Genomic DNA, 16,678 nt, shown 5'->3' with positions numbered 1-16,678 from the left:
GAATTTGGTTTGTGACTTCCAACATCTATGCCAGGCATGATCCGAATTGGTCTATAAACAGATATAGCCCCCATATAAACCGATCCCCGAATTTGACTTCTTTATCCCCTAGAAGCCTAAATATTCATCCGATTTGACTGAAATTTGGAACAAAGACATGTGTTATGACTTCCAACATCTATGCAAAGTATGATCTGAATCGGTCATTAAACAGATATAGCCCCCCTATGAACTATGACTTCTTTAGCCCCTAGAAGCCTCAATTTTCATCCATGCCTCAATTTTCATCCATGCCAAGTATGATCCGAATCGGTCTTTAAACAGATATAGCCCCCATATAACCCGATCCCCGGACTTGAGTTATGATTTCCAACATGCATGTCAAGTATGACCCGAATCGGTCTTTAAACAGATATAGCCCCCATATAAACCGATACCCAGATTTGACTTCTTGAGACCTTAAAAGCCTCAATTTTCATCCGATTTGGCTAAAATTTGGAACAAAGACTTGTGTAATGACTTCCAACATCCCTGATAAGAATGATCCGAATTGGTCTTTAAGCAGATATAGCCCCCATATAAACCGATTCCCGGATTTGACTTTTTGAAGCCTTAAAAGCCTCAATTTTCATCCGATTTGGCTGAAATTTAGAACAAGGACTTGAGTTATGACTTCCAATATCCATGCCAAGTATGATCTGAATAGGTCTATAAACAGATATAGCCCCGTATAAACCGATACCCGGATTTTACCTCTTTAGATCTTAAAAGCCTCAAGTTTCTTTCGATTTGGCTGAAATTTGGTTAAAAGACTTGTGTTAAGACTTCTTACATCCATGCGAAGTATGGTACGAATCGGTATATAAACAGGTAGAGCCCCCATATAAACCGATCCCCGGATTTGACTTCTTCAGCCCTTAGAAGCCTAAATTTTCACCTGATTTGACTGAAATTTAGTCCAAAACACTATGTAATGGCTTATAACATCAGTGCCAAGATTTATCCGAATCGGTAAATATGGTTATATAGGCCCCCCTAAGTACCGATATCCCGATAAGACTTCCTGAGACCAAAATAATTCAAATACAAACTCAAGTAATAAGGGTAAATTTTTAGAGGAATCCATGGTGGTGGGTAACCAAGATTCGGCCAGGCCGAACTTAGCACGCTTTTACTTGTTTATGTTGAGTTGGCAACTCTGTTTACTAAACTAAACATTTCATTCCTTATTTATTTTACTAACCGATTGTGAGGACTTCCTTCTTCTTTTTAACGCTTAGATTTGAATTGTGGTTATGGTGTTCTCCACAATAGCTAAGATCCTTGTATACAGGATAAAGTAAGTGTACATAATTTGTTGATGGCTGTATGCGTGGGGGTTAACTGACAGTTGGTGTGTTGTGATGGTGGTTATGATAAGACACACTCTTATGGCGTTATCTCTTCACCATGACATTTAAACGAGCTTTGGGCTGACACAACACAACACTAACAAAGGAATTAACCAATACACTGACATACCAAGAGCATCACCCATCCACCCACAGGGCACACAAATCTAGTGTTTATGGATTTTTTTGTCAAATCATATTCAATGGTTTGTAAGAGAAAAAGTAACGGAAATTGCCTCAAAACTAGAGCTCTTTGTTGGCCAATTTTAGGAAACTTTTCCGTTTTTAAAAGGGATCTGTGTAATAAAAAAAAAGGAATAAAACCAACGGGCACTGTGTTGTATTTTAAATTCACATTTTCCCCCAAAATGAAAATCAACATTCGAGGCCAGGCATCTGGCAGTTGGGTGGTAAAACAGTTCGTAATCAGTGGCAGTAAGTTGAAGGCGAATTCAATGATGCTGTGCAGTTTTGTTGGGCTTAGTGCAGAGTCTAGTATAAGACACTGTACTTGGTACAGTGTTGCCACTGGCTTTTCTTTATGAGCAGAACTTTTTTTTCTACACCAAATTGATTCTTTGACTTTGAAACAATGACATACTAAAATCTTTGGCGCATTGTGGGAAGTTAAAGCGAAAGGGAGGGAGGGAGGTAGGGAGAGAGAGAGATATAGAAAAAGTTTGCTAAGTAAAAATAATTGAAGACTTTGAGGAATGAAATAAATGGTGTTACAGGCAATAACAAGTTGCCCTAATGCTACTTGGAAAAGAAAAAAAAAAAACAAAATGAAACGGAAACTTTTTTAAATTAAAAAGTAAGCCGTCCATTATAATAGGGTGACTGCTTTTTCCATTGTTAGAAATCAATAATGGAGAGTGTCACATGAATTCCATTTATTGGCATTATAGTAGATGAGCAACTCTCAAGCAGCTTTTGTTCCCTCAACACTTGGGCAAAAAAGTTTATCTTTGTTTATAGGGATAAGTGTCAGTGTTTCTATTTTTCGTTATGTGTCATCAACTTTTGGCACTTGAGAAGGGAACTTTAACCATGTTGCCAAATTTGTCTGTAGTTTCTTATTTGCCCTCATACCCTTGTAGTTTGCCTGATTTGTATGCTTTTATTTGTAATCTTTGATTTTTTTTTTTGTTTATTTAGAAAGGGGTGGTGCTGCTAAGAAAAGAGCTGCAGGTATATGACATACCTCTTTTACCTTACAAAGGAAAGTGGTTCTTTTTTGGCCATTTGATTAGGGGCCAACTTAGTTGTGGCATAAATTTATTTAGTTTTTTTTTTAATAAAATAAAACTTTTGAAGAGGATGGAATGTCAAAATGCTTTGCACATTACGCTTTGGCTGGCAAACTTTTTTATTATCCCAAAATGTTGTCATTTTAAGGGGTGATGGCAGCATTTTAAGACAGACCTGCTTCCATGCCTGACATACTAACGATGCCCTTGCTATTAAAGTTTTATGTATTTTATGCACTGAAGGGACCTGGGGATGAAAGTAAACCTTAATTTTTTTTTTTGAAGCAAGACATGAGGCTAGTCTTGCAACAATTGTATAACAAAGGGCTTTTGGTTTTGGGTGAAAATTCAATTTTGCCCATGTCAAAATGTTTAGTAAATTCAATTTGAACTTTGTATTTCAAAATTAAATATTTTACAACAAATTGCAAAAAAAACAAGTCAAAAGCTAGTGACAGTTGAACTATTAATCATAGAAAATGATTGGTTTTCTAATTTGAACCTTAAAAGTTCATTTTATGGTAATGTTATAGGGTTTCATGGGGTAATAATGTTGGAATTCTATACAGGGTATGATATGAAGAGTCACCATGAAGTTCAAGTTCATACTGGTATATCTGTCGAACGGCTACATGATTTTTGTTTTATTGGCATCTCATTATATTGTCCCCCAAAGCATTTGCCTCTGAGTTCACTTAAAGAGAAAGAAATTGGTGATGAAGTTCAAGCTTAATAGTGTGACTGCGTGATGTGATATCGACTTTTCAACTTTGAGTTAAATTTCCGAACGCAATCTTACCCAAATCATCGAACTGTTACGATCAATTTAATCAGCAAACGCAGCACTTTCATAATGGTAAAGTGCACGAACGTAAAAGGTCTGCAAATCAAAAAATTTACTAATTTAATTACCCTCCACCATAGGATGGGGGTATACTAATTTCGTCATTCTGTTTGTAACTTCTCGAAATATTCGTCTAAGATCCCATAAAGTATACATATATATTCTTGATCGACATGACATTTTAAGTCGATCTAGCCATGTCCGTCCGTCTGTCCGCTCATTTGTTCGTCCGTCTGTCCGCCCATCTGTACGTCGGTCTGTCCGCCCATCTGTACGTCGGTCTGTCCGCCCATCTGTCCGCCGGTCTGGCCTTGCGTCTGTTCTTCTGTCCGTCCGTCCGTCCGTCTGTCCGTCCGTATGCCCGTCCATCTGTCCGTCCGTCTGTCCTTCCGTCTGTCCTTCCGTCTGTCCTTCCGTCTGTCCTTCCGTCTGTCCTTCCGTCTGTCCTTCCGTCTGTCCTTCCGTCTGTCCTTCCGTCTGTCCTTCCGTCTGTCCTTCCGTCTGTCCGTCCGTCTGTCTGTCCGTCCGTCTGTCCGTCCGTCTGTCCGTCCGTCTGTCCGTCCGTCTGTCCTTCCGTCTGTCCTTCCGTCTGTCCTTCCGTCTGTCCTTCCGTCTGTCCTTCCGTCTGTCCTTCCGTCTGTCCTTCCGTCTTTCGTTCCGTTTGTCCATCCGTCCGTCTGTCCGCCCGTCCGTCCTTCCGCCTGCACGTCCGTCGAAAGCACGCTAACTTTCGAAGGAGTAAAGCTAGGTGCTTGAAATTTGGCACAAATACTTCTTATTAGAGTGGAGGCCACCGTAGCGCACTAGTTAGCATGTCCGCCTATGACTCTGAACGCCTGGATTCGAATCCTGGCGAGACCTTCAGAAAAAATGTTAGCGGTGGTTTTCTCCTCCAAATGCTGGCAACATTTGTGAGGTACTATGCCATGTAAACCTTCTCTCCAAAGAGGTGTCGCACCGCGTCGTTCGGACTCGGCTATAAAAAGGAGGCCCTTTATCATTGAGCTTAAAACTTAAATCGGACTGCACTCATTGATATGTAAGAAGTTTGCCCCTGTTCCTTAATGGAATGTTCATGGGCAAAATTTGCAATTTTGCAGGTTAAGTTCAAAGATGAGCTATATTGGACTATATCTTGATATAGCCCCCATATACACCGATCAACCGATTTAGGGCCTTAGGCCCATAAAAGCCAAATTATTATTCTATTTTGCTGAAATTTGTCGAGTGTTAGTGCCCTCGATATCCTTCTTCAATTTGGCCCAGATCGGTCCAGATTTGGATATAGCTGCCATATAGACCGATCCTCCGATTTAGGGTCTTAGACCCATAAAAGCCACGTTTATTATTAGATTTTGCCGAAATTTGGGACAGTGAGTTGTGTATGGCCCTTCGACATCTTTCTTGAATTTGGCTCAGATCGGCCCAGATTTGGATATAGCTGCCATATAGACCGATCCACCGATTTAGGGTCTTAGGTCCATAAAAGCCACATTTATTATCCGATTTTGCTGAAATTTGGTAAAGTGAGTTGTGTAAGGCCATTCGACATCTTTGTTGAATTTGGCTTAGATCGGTCCATATATGGATATAACTGCCATATAGGCCAATCCTCCGATTTAGGGTCTTAGGCCCATAAAAGCCACATTTTTTTTATCAGATTTTGCCGAAATTTGGGACAGTGAGTTATGTAAGGTCCTTCGACATCTTTCTTGAATTTGGCTCAGATCGGCCCAGATTTGGATATAGCTGCCATATAGACCGATCCTCCGATTTAGGGTCTTAGACCCATAAAAACCACGTTTATTATCAGATTTTGTCGAAATTTGGTACGGTGAGTTGTGTATGGCCCTTGGACATCCTCCGTCAATTTGGCTCAGATCGGCCCAGATTTGGTATAGCTGCCATATAGACCGATCCGTCGATCTAGGGTCTTAGGCCCATAAAAGCCACATTTATTATCAGATTTTGCCGAAATTTGGGACAGTGAGTTGTGTAAGGTCCTTCGACATATTTCTTGAGTTTTGCTTAGATCGGCACAGATTTGGATATAGCTGCCATATTGGCCGATCTCTTGATTTAAGGTCTTGTGTCCATAAAAGGCGCATTTATTGTCCGATTTTGCCAAAATTTGGGACAGTGAGTTTGTTAGATCCTTCGAAATCCTACTTTAATTTGGCCCAGATCGGTCTAGATTTGGATGTAGGCGCCATATAGACCGATCCGCCGATTTAGGCTCTTAGGCCCATAAAAGCCACATTTATTATCAGATTTTGCCGAAATTTGGGACAGTGAGTTGTGTAAGGTCCTTCAACATCCTTCGTCAATTTGGCTCAGATCGGTTCAGATTTGGATATAACTGCCATATAGACCGATCCTCCGATTTAGGGTCTTGCGCCCATAAAAGACTCATTTAATGTCCGATTTTGCCATAATTTGGGACAGTGAGTTGTGTTAGGCTTTTCGACATTTTTCTGCAACTTGGCCCAAATCGGTCCTGATTTGTATATAGCTGCCATATAGACCGATATCTCGATTTCAAGCCGTGACCCCATAAAAGGCGTATTGGCGATTTCACTGAAATTTTATGCAGTGACTTATGTTAGGCTTTCCGACATCGGTGTCGTATATGGTTCAGATCGGTTTATTTTTAGATATAGCTACTAAAAACACCAATATTTTGTTATACCCAATTGAATGACTTTTTCTTATTAGTATTTGGCTCAATTCTGAACATATTTCGATATAGTTGCTAGGGGGCATAAGGTATGCATTTTTACCGGATTTGGACGAAAGGTGGTTTTCCCGGCCGAACTTAACCCCATTTTACTTGTTTCTCTTCGATTTGACTGAAGATTTTCTGTTACGCCTTCTATAAGCCATTCTAAGTACGATATTAGGTCCAAAACTTTTTGAATTTCTCTGCAATAATCATCACAAATGACATACCACCTCGCAAAGCTTTTCAAAATTTGTTTTAAATTAAGTTCAGCTCACCTGAAAATGCAGATGTGCTTATAATAATTTTCACATTCTATTTACATTTCAAAATTGCAGTGGGGGTTTTTGAACGAATCTCTGCTGTTTCCGCAATCATTTCTACACATCCAATTTGAGCTATTTGAATTGAGAGTCGCATGTGCTGCTATTAACTAGTAGTTGGCAGAGATGCCAGATGGGGTTTTTTTTATTAAGAAATTTTCGAAATACAAATAAAGTTGAAATAAGCATGTTTATTAAATATGAAATATTTAAAATGATTTTGGAAATTTATGTAAATCTCTGAAACTTTTATAGATTGGACTTTCAATATGTTTGGGAAATTCATTTCAATATGTTGGATAAAAATCTGCACTGCCTGGCATCCCTGGCAGTTGGACATTTTCAACACTGTAGCTAGTGGAAAATAAATTTGTCATTTCCTTGCTCTATTTTTCAATAAATATTACAATTGACATTTACGACCACAGCAATTGCAATAGAAACAGATGAATGCATTCCTAGTATAAAGGTTGTTCATTCATGCAATTGTATGTCAATGGGGCTGAAGAGGAATGACATTGAAGTGTACCATTTACATGGATATGGGAAGAAAAAGTTTACTTCTTCCCTTGCACCTTGTCGCTGAGAAATATAAGATGACTGTCAGAGTACGTAGAGTTTCAGAATTCCAATTATCCATTTATTTATTGAAAGGCTTCAAGATTCTAGAGACAACCTATTTAACAAGCCATCAAAAATTAAAAAGTTTTAAATTACCAAGGAGTATGGTGGCCTATGAAATATTGCTTTAGATAAAATCATTTTTAATTTATTATGGTTGCTGCTTATTATGGCTGGTCAATGAATTATGTTTAGGTTACTTCTGCCAAAAGGGAGGGAGTTGAGCTAATGACCATGAGAATGAATATCCCCGTAAATTGAAGGATTTATTTTTAATTTGTTGATGTTCACAAGCGTTGCTTTGTCGTTAATGTAGGCTAGTTTTTGAAACAGGCACGTTCGCTTTGTTACGTTTAGAATCACTATAACAACTGACCAATTTTGTAATACATTGTTGTTGTGTTTGGTACAACAATTTTCAATTAGAAAACTCTTGTTGTTTTATGGGTTACAAGTGAAATAATGCACCTAGTTATATATTATGGACATTAGGCTCTACCGCTTGAAGCCTTGTAATGACTTAAAACGTAACGAAAATGCCTATTAAATTATTGCGAAATCCGTCGAACTCTATTCTTTGCCAGAACACCAACAAAAGTCAAATTACAGCATGCAAAAAAGACAACAACATTGAGGCAGAGTTGATTGGTGTCCATTTCACATGAGCATTTAATTACTATTGCAAATAATTGAAGCGAAATTTGTACTGGGGCAGCAACATGTGGCAACTATTTTGCTCATAGAACTCGGTACCACTTTTACGGAATGTGCCAGCATTTTCTTCGTCCCCATTTTTATACCCACCACCATAGGATGGGGGTGTACTAATCTAGTCATTCCATTTGTAAGACCTCGAAATATTCGTCTAAGACACTAAAGGGTGATTTTTTAGCTTTTATCTTTTTGTCAACACTGGTTTAAACAGCTCATGCAAGTTCCGGTTGATTTTTTAGCTATTGAGTTGCCCAAAAAGTAATTGCGGATTTTTCATATAGTCGGCGTTGACAAATTTTTTCACAGCTTGTGACTCTGTAATTCCATTCTTTCTTCTGTCAGTTATCAGCTGTTACTTTTAGCTTGCTTTAGAAAAAAAGTGTAAAAAAAGTATATTTGATTAAAGTTCATTCAAAGTTTTATTAAAAATGCATTTACTTTCTTTTAAAAAATCCGCAATTACTTTTTGGGCAACCCAATATTATCTTTTTGGCAATACTGATTTAAACAGCTCACGGACGTTTCGTGTTTTGTTTCACTGTCAAACATCTTCAGTTTGGTCTATAATTTAACCATGAATCGTCGTACAAACGAACAACGCTTGCAAATTATTGATATTTATTATCAAAATGCGTGCTCTGTTAAGAAAGTCCATCACGCGCTTCTTCCATTGAGCGACGAAGCTCATTTTTGGATCAATGGGCACGTAAATAAGCAGAATTGTCCATTTTGGAGTGAAGATAAGCCAAATGCATTGCAAGAGCTACCAAGAAAAAGTCACAGTTTAGTGCGGTTTATAGGCTGGTGGCATCAATGGACAGTACTTCTTCAAAGATGATGTGAATCGTAACGTAACTGTGAATGGTGAGTGCAAACGTGAGATGTTATCCAACCTGTTTTTTTTACCTAAAATGGGAGAATTTGACTTGCATAACAAAAATTACCCTTTATATACCCTTAATCGTCTCTACGTTCTAAAAGGATCTAGCTATGCCCGTCCGTCTGTCTGTCAAAATCACTATAGCGGTCGAAGCTAGCCGCTTGATATTTTACACAGATATTTACTATTGATGTAGGTCATTGGGGATTGCAAATGGGCCACATAGGTGTAGATTTAGATATAGCACCCATATTAACCGATCACCCGATTTGTCTTCTTGAGACCTTACAAGTCGCAATTTTTGTCATATTTGGTTGAAATCTTGCACGTAGAGTTTTGTTTTAACTTCCAACTATAACCTGATATAGCTCCTATATAAACCGTTCTCCCTATTTGAATTCATGAGACCCTGAAAGCAGCAATTTATATCCGATTTGGCTGAGTACTGTGCCAAGTTCGGTTCAAATCGGTCTATAACCTGATAAAGCTCCCGTATAATTTTATTTTGTATAAATTTTTAGCACCCACCATGTGGTGATACAGGTATTGGGCCCATTAAAACCACATTTAGATAGGTTAGGTTGAAAAGAAGGTGCATATATTAATCCGTCCCATGCCACTATGGACATACACCTAATCCACTAATCGAGTTGTTGTGCGCTCTAAAAAATGAAAAGAATGTCTCATTTGCAGAAAGCGCAAATACCGGTTTAGACCGCGCGTCAAGCATTGGATACATACTGTAGCTGTCAGACCTATAATTCTATATGGTGTTGTGGTGTGGTGGACCGCGCTTCAAAAGTCCACCTACTGTTCATTGCTCAACTGGATCCGAAGGATGGCTAGTTTGTGCATCATAGCCGCACTGGGGACGACACCATCTGATGCACTGAATTTAATGCTGCCGTGAGGTTAAGGCGGCTACTTTGGTCATGTGGCGGCTACTGCCAATGTGTTATCTTACAATGTGCGATGTTTCAGGCAGTGTGGATTACACCCTACGCGAGCCGCTTTTTGATAAAAAGTACTGTGCCACTATTCCTCATAAAACCGATTGCAACTACGATATCCCTGGCAATAGAAATTACACAGACTTCTATAGGGATGGTTCCAAACTAGACGACCAGGTGGGCTTCGGGGTGTACTCTATAGGTCTAGAACTGGTCATATCGAAAAGGTTACCCGACCACTGCACTGTGTATCAATCGAAGATCCTTGCAATTAAGGAAGTGGTGGAATGGCTAAGATATAATGTCATAACGACAATTGGCATAAATATATTCTCAGCCAGCCAGGCAGCCATTAATTCCCTGGAGAACGTATTTCTGAACATAAAAACCGCCCTCGACTGTCGCAGATCTCTCAACGAGATGGATGAACAGTTCAAAATTTACCTGTTCTGGGTGCTGGGCCACAGAGATATCCCAGGGAATTGTAAAGCGAATGAGCTTGCGAGACTAGGAACTACCCTACATATTCCAGCGATACTAGGATCTGTGGGTATGCCTCTAGCGACATGTAAACTAAGTTTTCAGAACCAGGACCAAAGGACAACGAATGATAGATGGTCACAAGTAGCGGGCTGTGAGCATTCCCAAACTATATGGTCTAATCTAGACTTGAAGAGGTCTACCGCTTTGCTGTCACTGGCTAGAACGGACGTCTCAATCATTGTGTCCGTCATGACAGGTCGGAAAACATGCTGACAGACTGAAGGTTGCCAGTAACGATTTTTGTTGCAGAAGCTATGAGGACATCGAAGAGGAAGAGACTACAGAACACCTTCTGATGGTCTCGCCAGGATTCGAACCCAGGCGTTCAGCGTTATAGGCGGATATTTTACTAAGGAACAGGGGCAAACTTCTCACATACCAATGCGAACAGTCCGATTCAAATTTATGCTCAATGATAAGGGACCTCTTTTTTAAAGCCGAGTGCGAACGGAGTGCCGCAGTGCGACACCTCTTTGGAGAGAAGTTTTACATGGCACAGTACCTCACAAATGTTGCTAGCATTAGGAGGGGAAAACCACCGCTGAAATTTTTTTCTGATGGTCTCGCCAGCATTCGAACACAGGCGTTCAGCCTTATAGGCGGATATTTTACTAAGGACCAGAGGCAAACTTCTCACATATCAATGAGTGCAGTCCGATTCAAATTTAAGCTCAATGATAAGGGATCTCTTTTTTATAGCCGAGTCCGAACGGAATGTCGCAGTGCGACACCTCTTTGGAGAGAAGTTTTGCATGGCATAGTACCTCACAAATGTTGCCAGCATTAGGAGGGGAAAACCAACGCTGAAAAATTTTTCTCATGGTCTTGCCAGGATTCGAACCCAGGCGTTTAGCGTCATAGGCGGACCCTATGACGCCCTTATATAGCCTCCCTGAATCTGGTGGAGATTGGACTATGTTTAGATATAGCTGCCCAGGCGTTCAGCGTCATAGACGGACCCTATGGCGCCCTTATACAGCCTCCCTGAATCTGGTGGAGATCGGACTATGTTTAGAAATAGCTGCTATGCTTATGAACCCAAGTAATGCATTATTCACCGTATTATGACGAAAGGTGGTTTGTTTTATGTATCCGAGGTGGTGGAACTTTATACCTTTTTCCTTGTTTTTGCTTAGGTTTCGAATTTGGTGAATAAAAAACTGTTCTTCTTGCCATTGCCTGGTTGGAAATGTTTTTCATACGCTTGACAATCTTATCACTTAAGCCAAACTAACTATCAAACAGCCGAGGCAAATATTTGCCCATATCAAAACGTTACGTTACTCTAACTACTACTAATTGGGTCAACTAACCTTGTTCTTGAAGCGGTACGTCCCAATACGCTTGCATGTATGGGTGAAAACATCTGCCAGCCGTTGCCTTGTATGTGGTACATCACTATTGACTACTACTGAGACTGAATGGAAGGCCTCGGCATTCTGAGTGGCTGGAAATGTAAATGGAAAAATAAATGTCGATTGCACGTACATTTGAGTATTAAATATTTGTTTAACTAAATTAAAGCAATTTCATTTTATTGCAGCATGTAGACAGACTTATTTACATACCAAACACAATCAGCTGATGAAATCAGCGTTTTGTGGAAATGTTTTCAAAAAAAACACATTTTGACTCAAATGTAGAGGGAATGAGATGCAGGGAGGGAGAGTAGAAAATTTTACAGGGCTTAAGAGAGAGAAGATATTATCATTGTTGCCTAAAGAGTCACAGTGGTCTGGGATTCACGATTTTTTTAGGAAGTCAAGGACCATATTCTTGGTACACACATAGCTTTTGATGATGATGATTGTTTTTTTTTCTCACCCTTATCATTTTGTCTCTTCTTAAGGTTATCTTTAGCAAGGTCCTTATATTCCCCCCCCCCCCATTGATAATACCACCCACTGTGCAGGTCATAGTACAATAAAATGAACAACAATTTGTAAAAAAAAAAACGAAAACCACAAACAGCCAAATTGAATTGAATGAAACGAATTGAAGATTAACTGCTGCTGCTCATACATACCACACCGCAAGACCACTGACATGTCTATGAAAGATGACTGCGACGACGATGACAACGACAAAAGAACATTCGGCTAGGACGTCTGGTTTTGGGGGGATGGAAAGAGTTTTATATAATGGCAGACACACTGGCGGGTAGCTTGAATTTCTATTTAACCTTCACAATTTTTTTTTTACTTTTTTCAAAAATAGCTCATAAGTTTTTTTTCTGTTCTTTTTTTTTCCTACTTTTGTTGGGAAGCGATTGCTTTGCTATGCCTTTGAGTTATATGTTACTATTTTTAGCGCAATAAACAAACAAACTAAGAAAAATAAGCAACAAATAAAAGACAAAAAAACAAGTAGCAATATGTTTGTGTCAAAAGTTATTTCAAGCGCACAACAACAAGATCTATAAAAAAAAAATCACAATTGTGCTTAGAACGCTGAAATAATTGGCTAGAAGAATAGAAAAAGGAAAATGTTTGTTAGTGGGTTAAGCTAATTAGCTTAAAGGCATGTATTTTACATACACTTATGGAGCTTTAATGCTATTGGGAAGAGTAAAGGAAACTTAGCTAACATCGATCCTAGATATACTACAACTGCTTAACATATATCAATTATTATCCAACTAGCTGAACTGGGAACGCTCCGCTGCGCCTTTTTTACTTTATATGGAACAAAATTATCCCTTGAATATCTATTTTCGACAATGAAAGAGCTTTAAGTGAAATACCATGCTACGAAAATAGTATATGTATACCACATATGATCCTTATTGGTCTATAAATTCGCTCGCAGGGTTTAGGCTCATTAACGTTTGGGTGTTTGATATACAACAAGTAAAAGCGTGCTAAGTTCGGCCGGGCCGAATCTTATATACCCTCCACCATGGATCGCATTTGTCGAGTTCTTTTCCCGGCATCTCTTCTTAGGCAAAAAAGGATATAAGAAAAGATTTGCTCTGCTATTAGAGCGATATCAAGATATGGTCCGGTTTGGACCACAATTAAATTTATAGGTTGGAGACCTGTGTAAAATGTCAGCCAATTCGAATAAAAATTGTGCCCATTGGGGCTTAAGAAGTAAAATAGAGAGATTGATTTATATGGGAGCTGTATCCGGCTATAGACCGATTCAGACCATAATAAACACGTATGTTGATGGTCATGAGAGGATCCGTCGTACAAAATTTCAGGCAAATCGGATAATAATTGCGACCTCTAGAGGCTCAAGAAGTCAAGACCCAAGATCGGTTTATATGGCAGCTATATCAGGTTATTAACCGATTTTAACCATACTTGGCATAATTGTTGGATATCATAACAAAACACGTCATGCAAAATTTCAGCCAAATCGGATAAGAATTGTGCTCTAAAGTGGCTCAAGAAGTCAAGATCCCAGATCGGTTTATATGGCAGCTATATCAGGTTATGAACCGATTTGAACCATATTCGGCACAGTTGTTGGATATCATAACAAAACACGTCGTGCAAAATTTCATTCCAATCGGATAAGAATTGCGCACTCCAATCGGATAGGAATTGCACCCTCTAGAAGCCCAAGAAGTCAAGTCCCCAAATCTGTTTATATGACAGCTATATCAGGTTATAAACCGATTTGAACCATACTTGGCAAAGTTGTTGGACATCATAACAAAACACGTTGTGCAAAATTTCATTCCAATCGGATAAGAATTGCGCACTCTAGAGGCTCAAGAAGTCAAGACCCAGGATCGGTTTATATGGCAGCTATATCAGGTTATGGACCGATTTGAACCATACTTGGCACAGTTGTTGGATATTATAACAAAACACGTTGTGCAAAATTTCATTCCAATCGGATAAGAATTGCGCACTCTAGAGGCTCAAGAAGTCAAGATCCCAGATCTGTTTATATGGCAGCTATATGAAAACGTGGACCAATATAGCCCATTTATAATCCCAACCGACCTACACTAATAAGAAGTATTTGTGCATAATTCAAGGCGGCTAGCTTTACTCCTTCGAAAGTTAGCGTGCTTTCGACAGACAGACGGACGGACGGACATGGCCAGTTCGACTTAAAATGTCATGACGATCAACAATATATATACTTTATGGGGTCTTAGACAAATATTTCAAGGACTTACAAACAGAATGACGAAATTAGTATACCCCCATCCTATGGTCGAGGGTATAAAAATCAATTTGTGTTTGTTTGTAGGTTTGTTTGTTTGTGTGCGTGCCTTATAGACTCAAAAACGGCTGAACCGATTTTCTTGAAATTTTCGCCGATGGTGCATATGATAATAATCATGATCCTGTGGTGAAAATAGTTTACTAAATTTTTTGATATCTGAAGGGGGAGCGGACCCTCCCCCTTACCCAAATTTTCAGAAACGCTAGATCTCGGAGATGGGTGGTGCGATTTAAGCGAAATTTTGTGTGCTTCCTTATAGCAATCTACAAACAACAATTTAGTATCCACATTTCGGTCAGCCTTCTTTGGGATTTTGACCGATCCCCTTTTTGCATGCCGTGGGAACGGCGTTTGGTCTCTCAGGTCTCTCTGATTATTGGGGTGATCGCTTGAGCTATGGGGTATGCCCCATACCGCAACAGTTCAGCAGGCATATTATCTGGGTTGGCTGATTCGCCGTTTTTGAGTGAGACCGGAACGGCTTCAATTTCTTCGCAGATGAATGGGGCCGTAGATATATTCCTGCGTGGGTTTCGGCGCATAAGGGGAGCTTACATCCTCGGGAGGCCAGTAGGTCCTTCGGAGCTGAAGAAACCGCGCCATCGCTCTAATTGCTGTTCGGGTGCTGTTAATTCTGATTAATTCAATTAATTTTTTAACCGAAAACATTTTTATTTTCAATTAAATTTTTAATTGAAAAAATTTTCGAAATTTTTTTTCTGTGTGCAATCGTTTATCACCTTTTGTCCCTACTGCATACCAAGTGCTCCTATAGATATATATTCATATAGACTGAGCCAAAAATGTTTTTATGGTTTTCACAATCGAATTAGTATAATTGAAATTTATACATGATATTATTAAATATGAAACATTTTCCGCTGTTCATAAAATGACATTTTATTTTTTCTGTGGTTTGTGGCGAAACGTAATGAGATCTAATTGAAATTGAAAATGAAAAACAAAAAGCAAAAAAAAAACAAAAACAGTATATTGCACACAAAGTCGGAAAAGAATGCAAAATAATATTATCTCATTTGCAATAAAATAAGATAAATGTTAGAGGGGATATTTAGACATGAGTATAAGGGTGGGTCGACAGAGCGGTAAGGCCAAAAAATGTTTTTGAAACATTTCGATTTCGGTTTTCAACAAGATTTTGAAAATTCGTTTTACCTTAACATTCATATGTAGAAATATGCAACGAATGAAAGACAACGTTAATTGGTTGTGATGTGTGGTATTTTAGGAACATTTGAATTTTTTGCCTTTAGTATGATTTGATAATTTTTAGCTTCTAGTTTTTTTTATACAATGTAATTGAAAGCATTGTGAAGGGTATAAAATTAATTATGAACAACTCGTAACTATTTTGTTTTAAACATTCTCTACGCTAAGAAATTCTTTGCCCCTTGGCACAGAAGAAGGAAATTGGAAGCACCTTGCAGTTAATTTTAATATGTTTGCCTATCAGGATTACATATGGGTTACATTTGTTACATTTGTGAGTATTTTGTGTTAGCATGTGTTTACATCTTGCTAATTTCTTTCAAATATATAAGATGTTTTTTCTACTGTATATTTCTATAAGACATTGAATATTTTTCAAATTCCATATGTTTTTATTATACTATATGAAAAATCCGCAATTACTTTTTGGGCAACCCAATATCGCGATTCTATCCCACGGTGCAACGTCTCATCATCTTTCTCACATACCCTACCCATGCTATCACATAGCCGCACCGATTTTGCATAAGGTAACGTATGTGTCCCGTTATGATACCGAAATCTATGCTGACTTTCTTTCTTTCAGTAATTGTCTCATCTTCTCACTATGCGGATTACCCCATAGTAGTTTCGTCATCCTACCGACCGATTCGCAGTTCTACAGTGTTACATGCGCCCTTAACTCAGACTGCGACGGCCCGAAAGTCTTCGGCTTAACAAAGTTTATTAACGGCAATCCTCTATTCTTCACTGGCAAATCGTCTGCTCTTTCATTCCCTCTTACTCCGCTATGGCCCGGCAACCAAACGATGCGGATCGTGCCATCCTTCTTAGATTCCAAGACACTTTGTGATCTTACCAACCTGGTTGTTATTGCCTTGATGGCCAGTTCACTCTCCATAGAGATGTTCACACTCGACGTCCTTGCGTTAACACCACACCGTGATCGTCTGGATCTCCGCTTGCAGTCTAAAACAGATATCAGTCCCTGGGTCCTCAATGCAGACCCACTCTGTGCTTTAGCT

The 16,678-nt window shown here is 39.1% G+C and overlaps 1 protein-coding gene across 6 annotated transcripts in view; it reads right to left on the bottom strand.

The window, feature by feature from the left end:
- Positions 1 to 16,678, bottom strand: part of LOC106090138 (protein Tob1) — a 133,345-nt gene that overhangs the window by 35,203 nt on the left and 81,464 nt on the right. For all 6 annotated transcript variants that reach the window (XM_059366942.1, XM_059366940.1, XM_059366937.1 and 3 more), the window contains one exon: positions 11,549 to 11,682. The gene's annotated coding sequence lies outside the window, so the exon portion shown is untranslated. The remainder of the gene's footprint in view (positions 1 to 11,548; positions 11,683 to 16,678) is intronic.

Source organism: Stomoxys calcitrans, chromosome 4, assembly GCF_963082655.1.
Source record: "Stomoxys calcitrans chromosome 4, idStoCalc2.1, whole genome shotgun sequence".
Lineage (NCBI taxonomy): Eukaryota > Metazoa > Arthropoda > Insecta > Diptera > Muscidae > Stomoxys > Stomoxys calcitrans.
The sequence above is the reverse complement of the archived record's forward strand: the minus strand, read 5'-3'. Positions and strand labels throughout refer to the sequence as shown.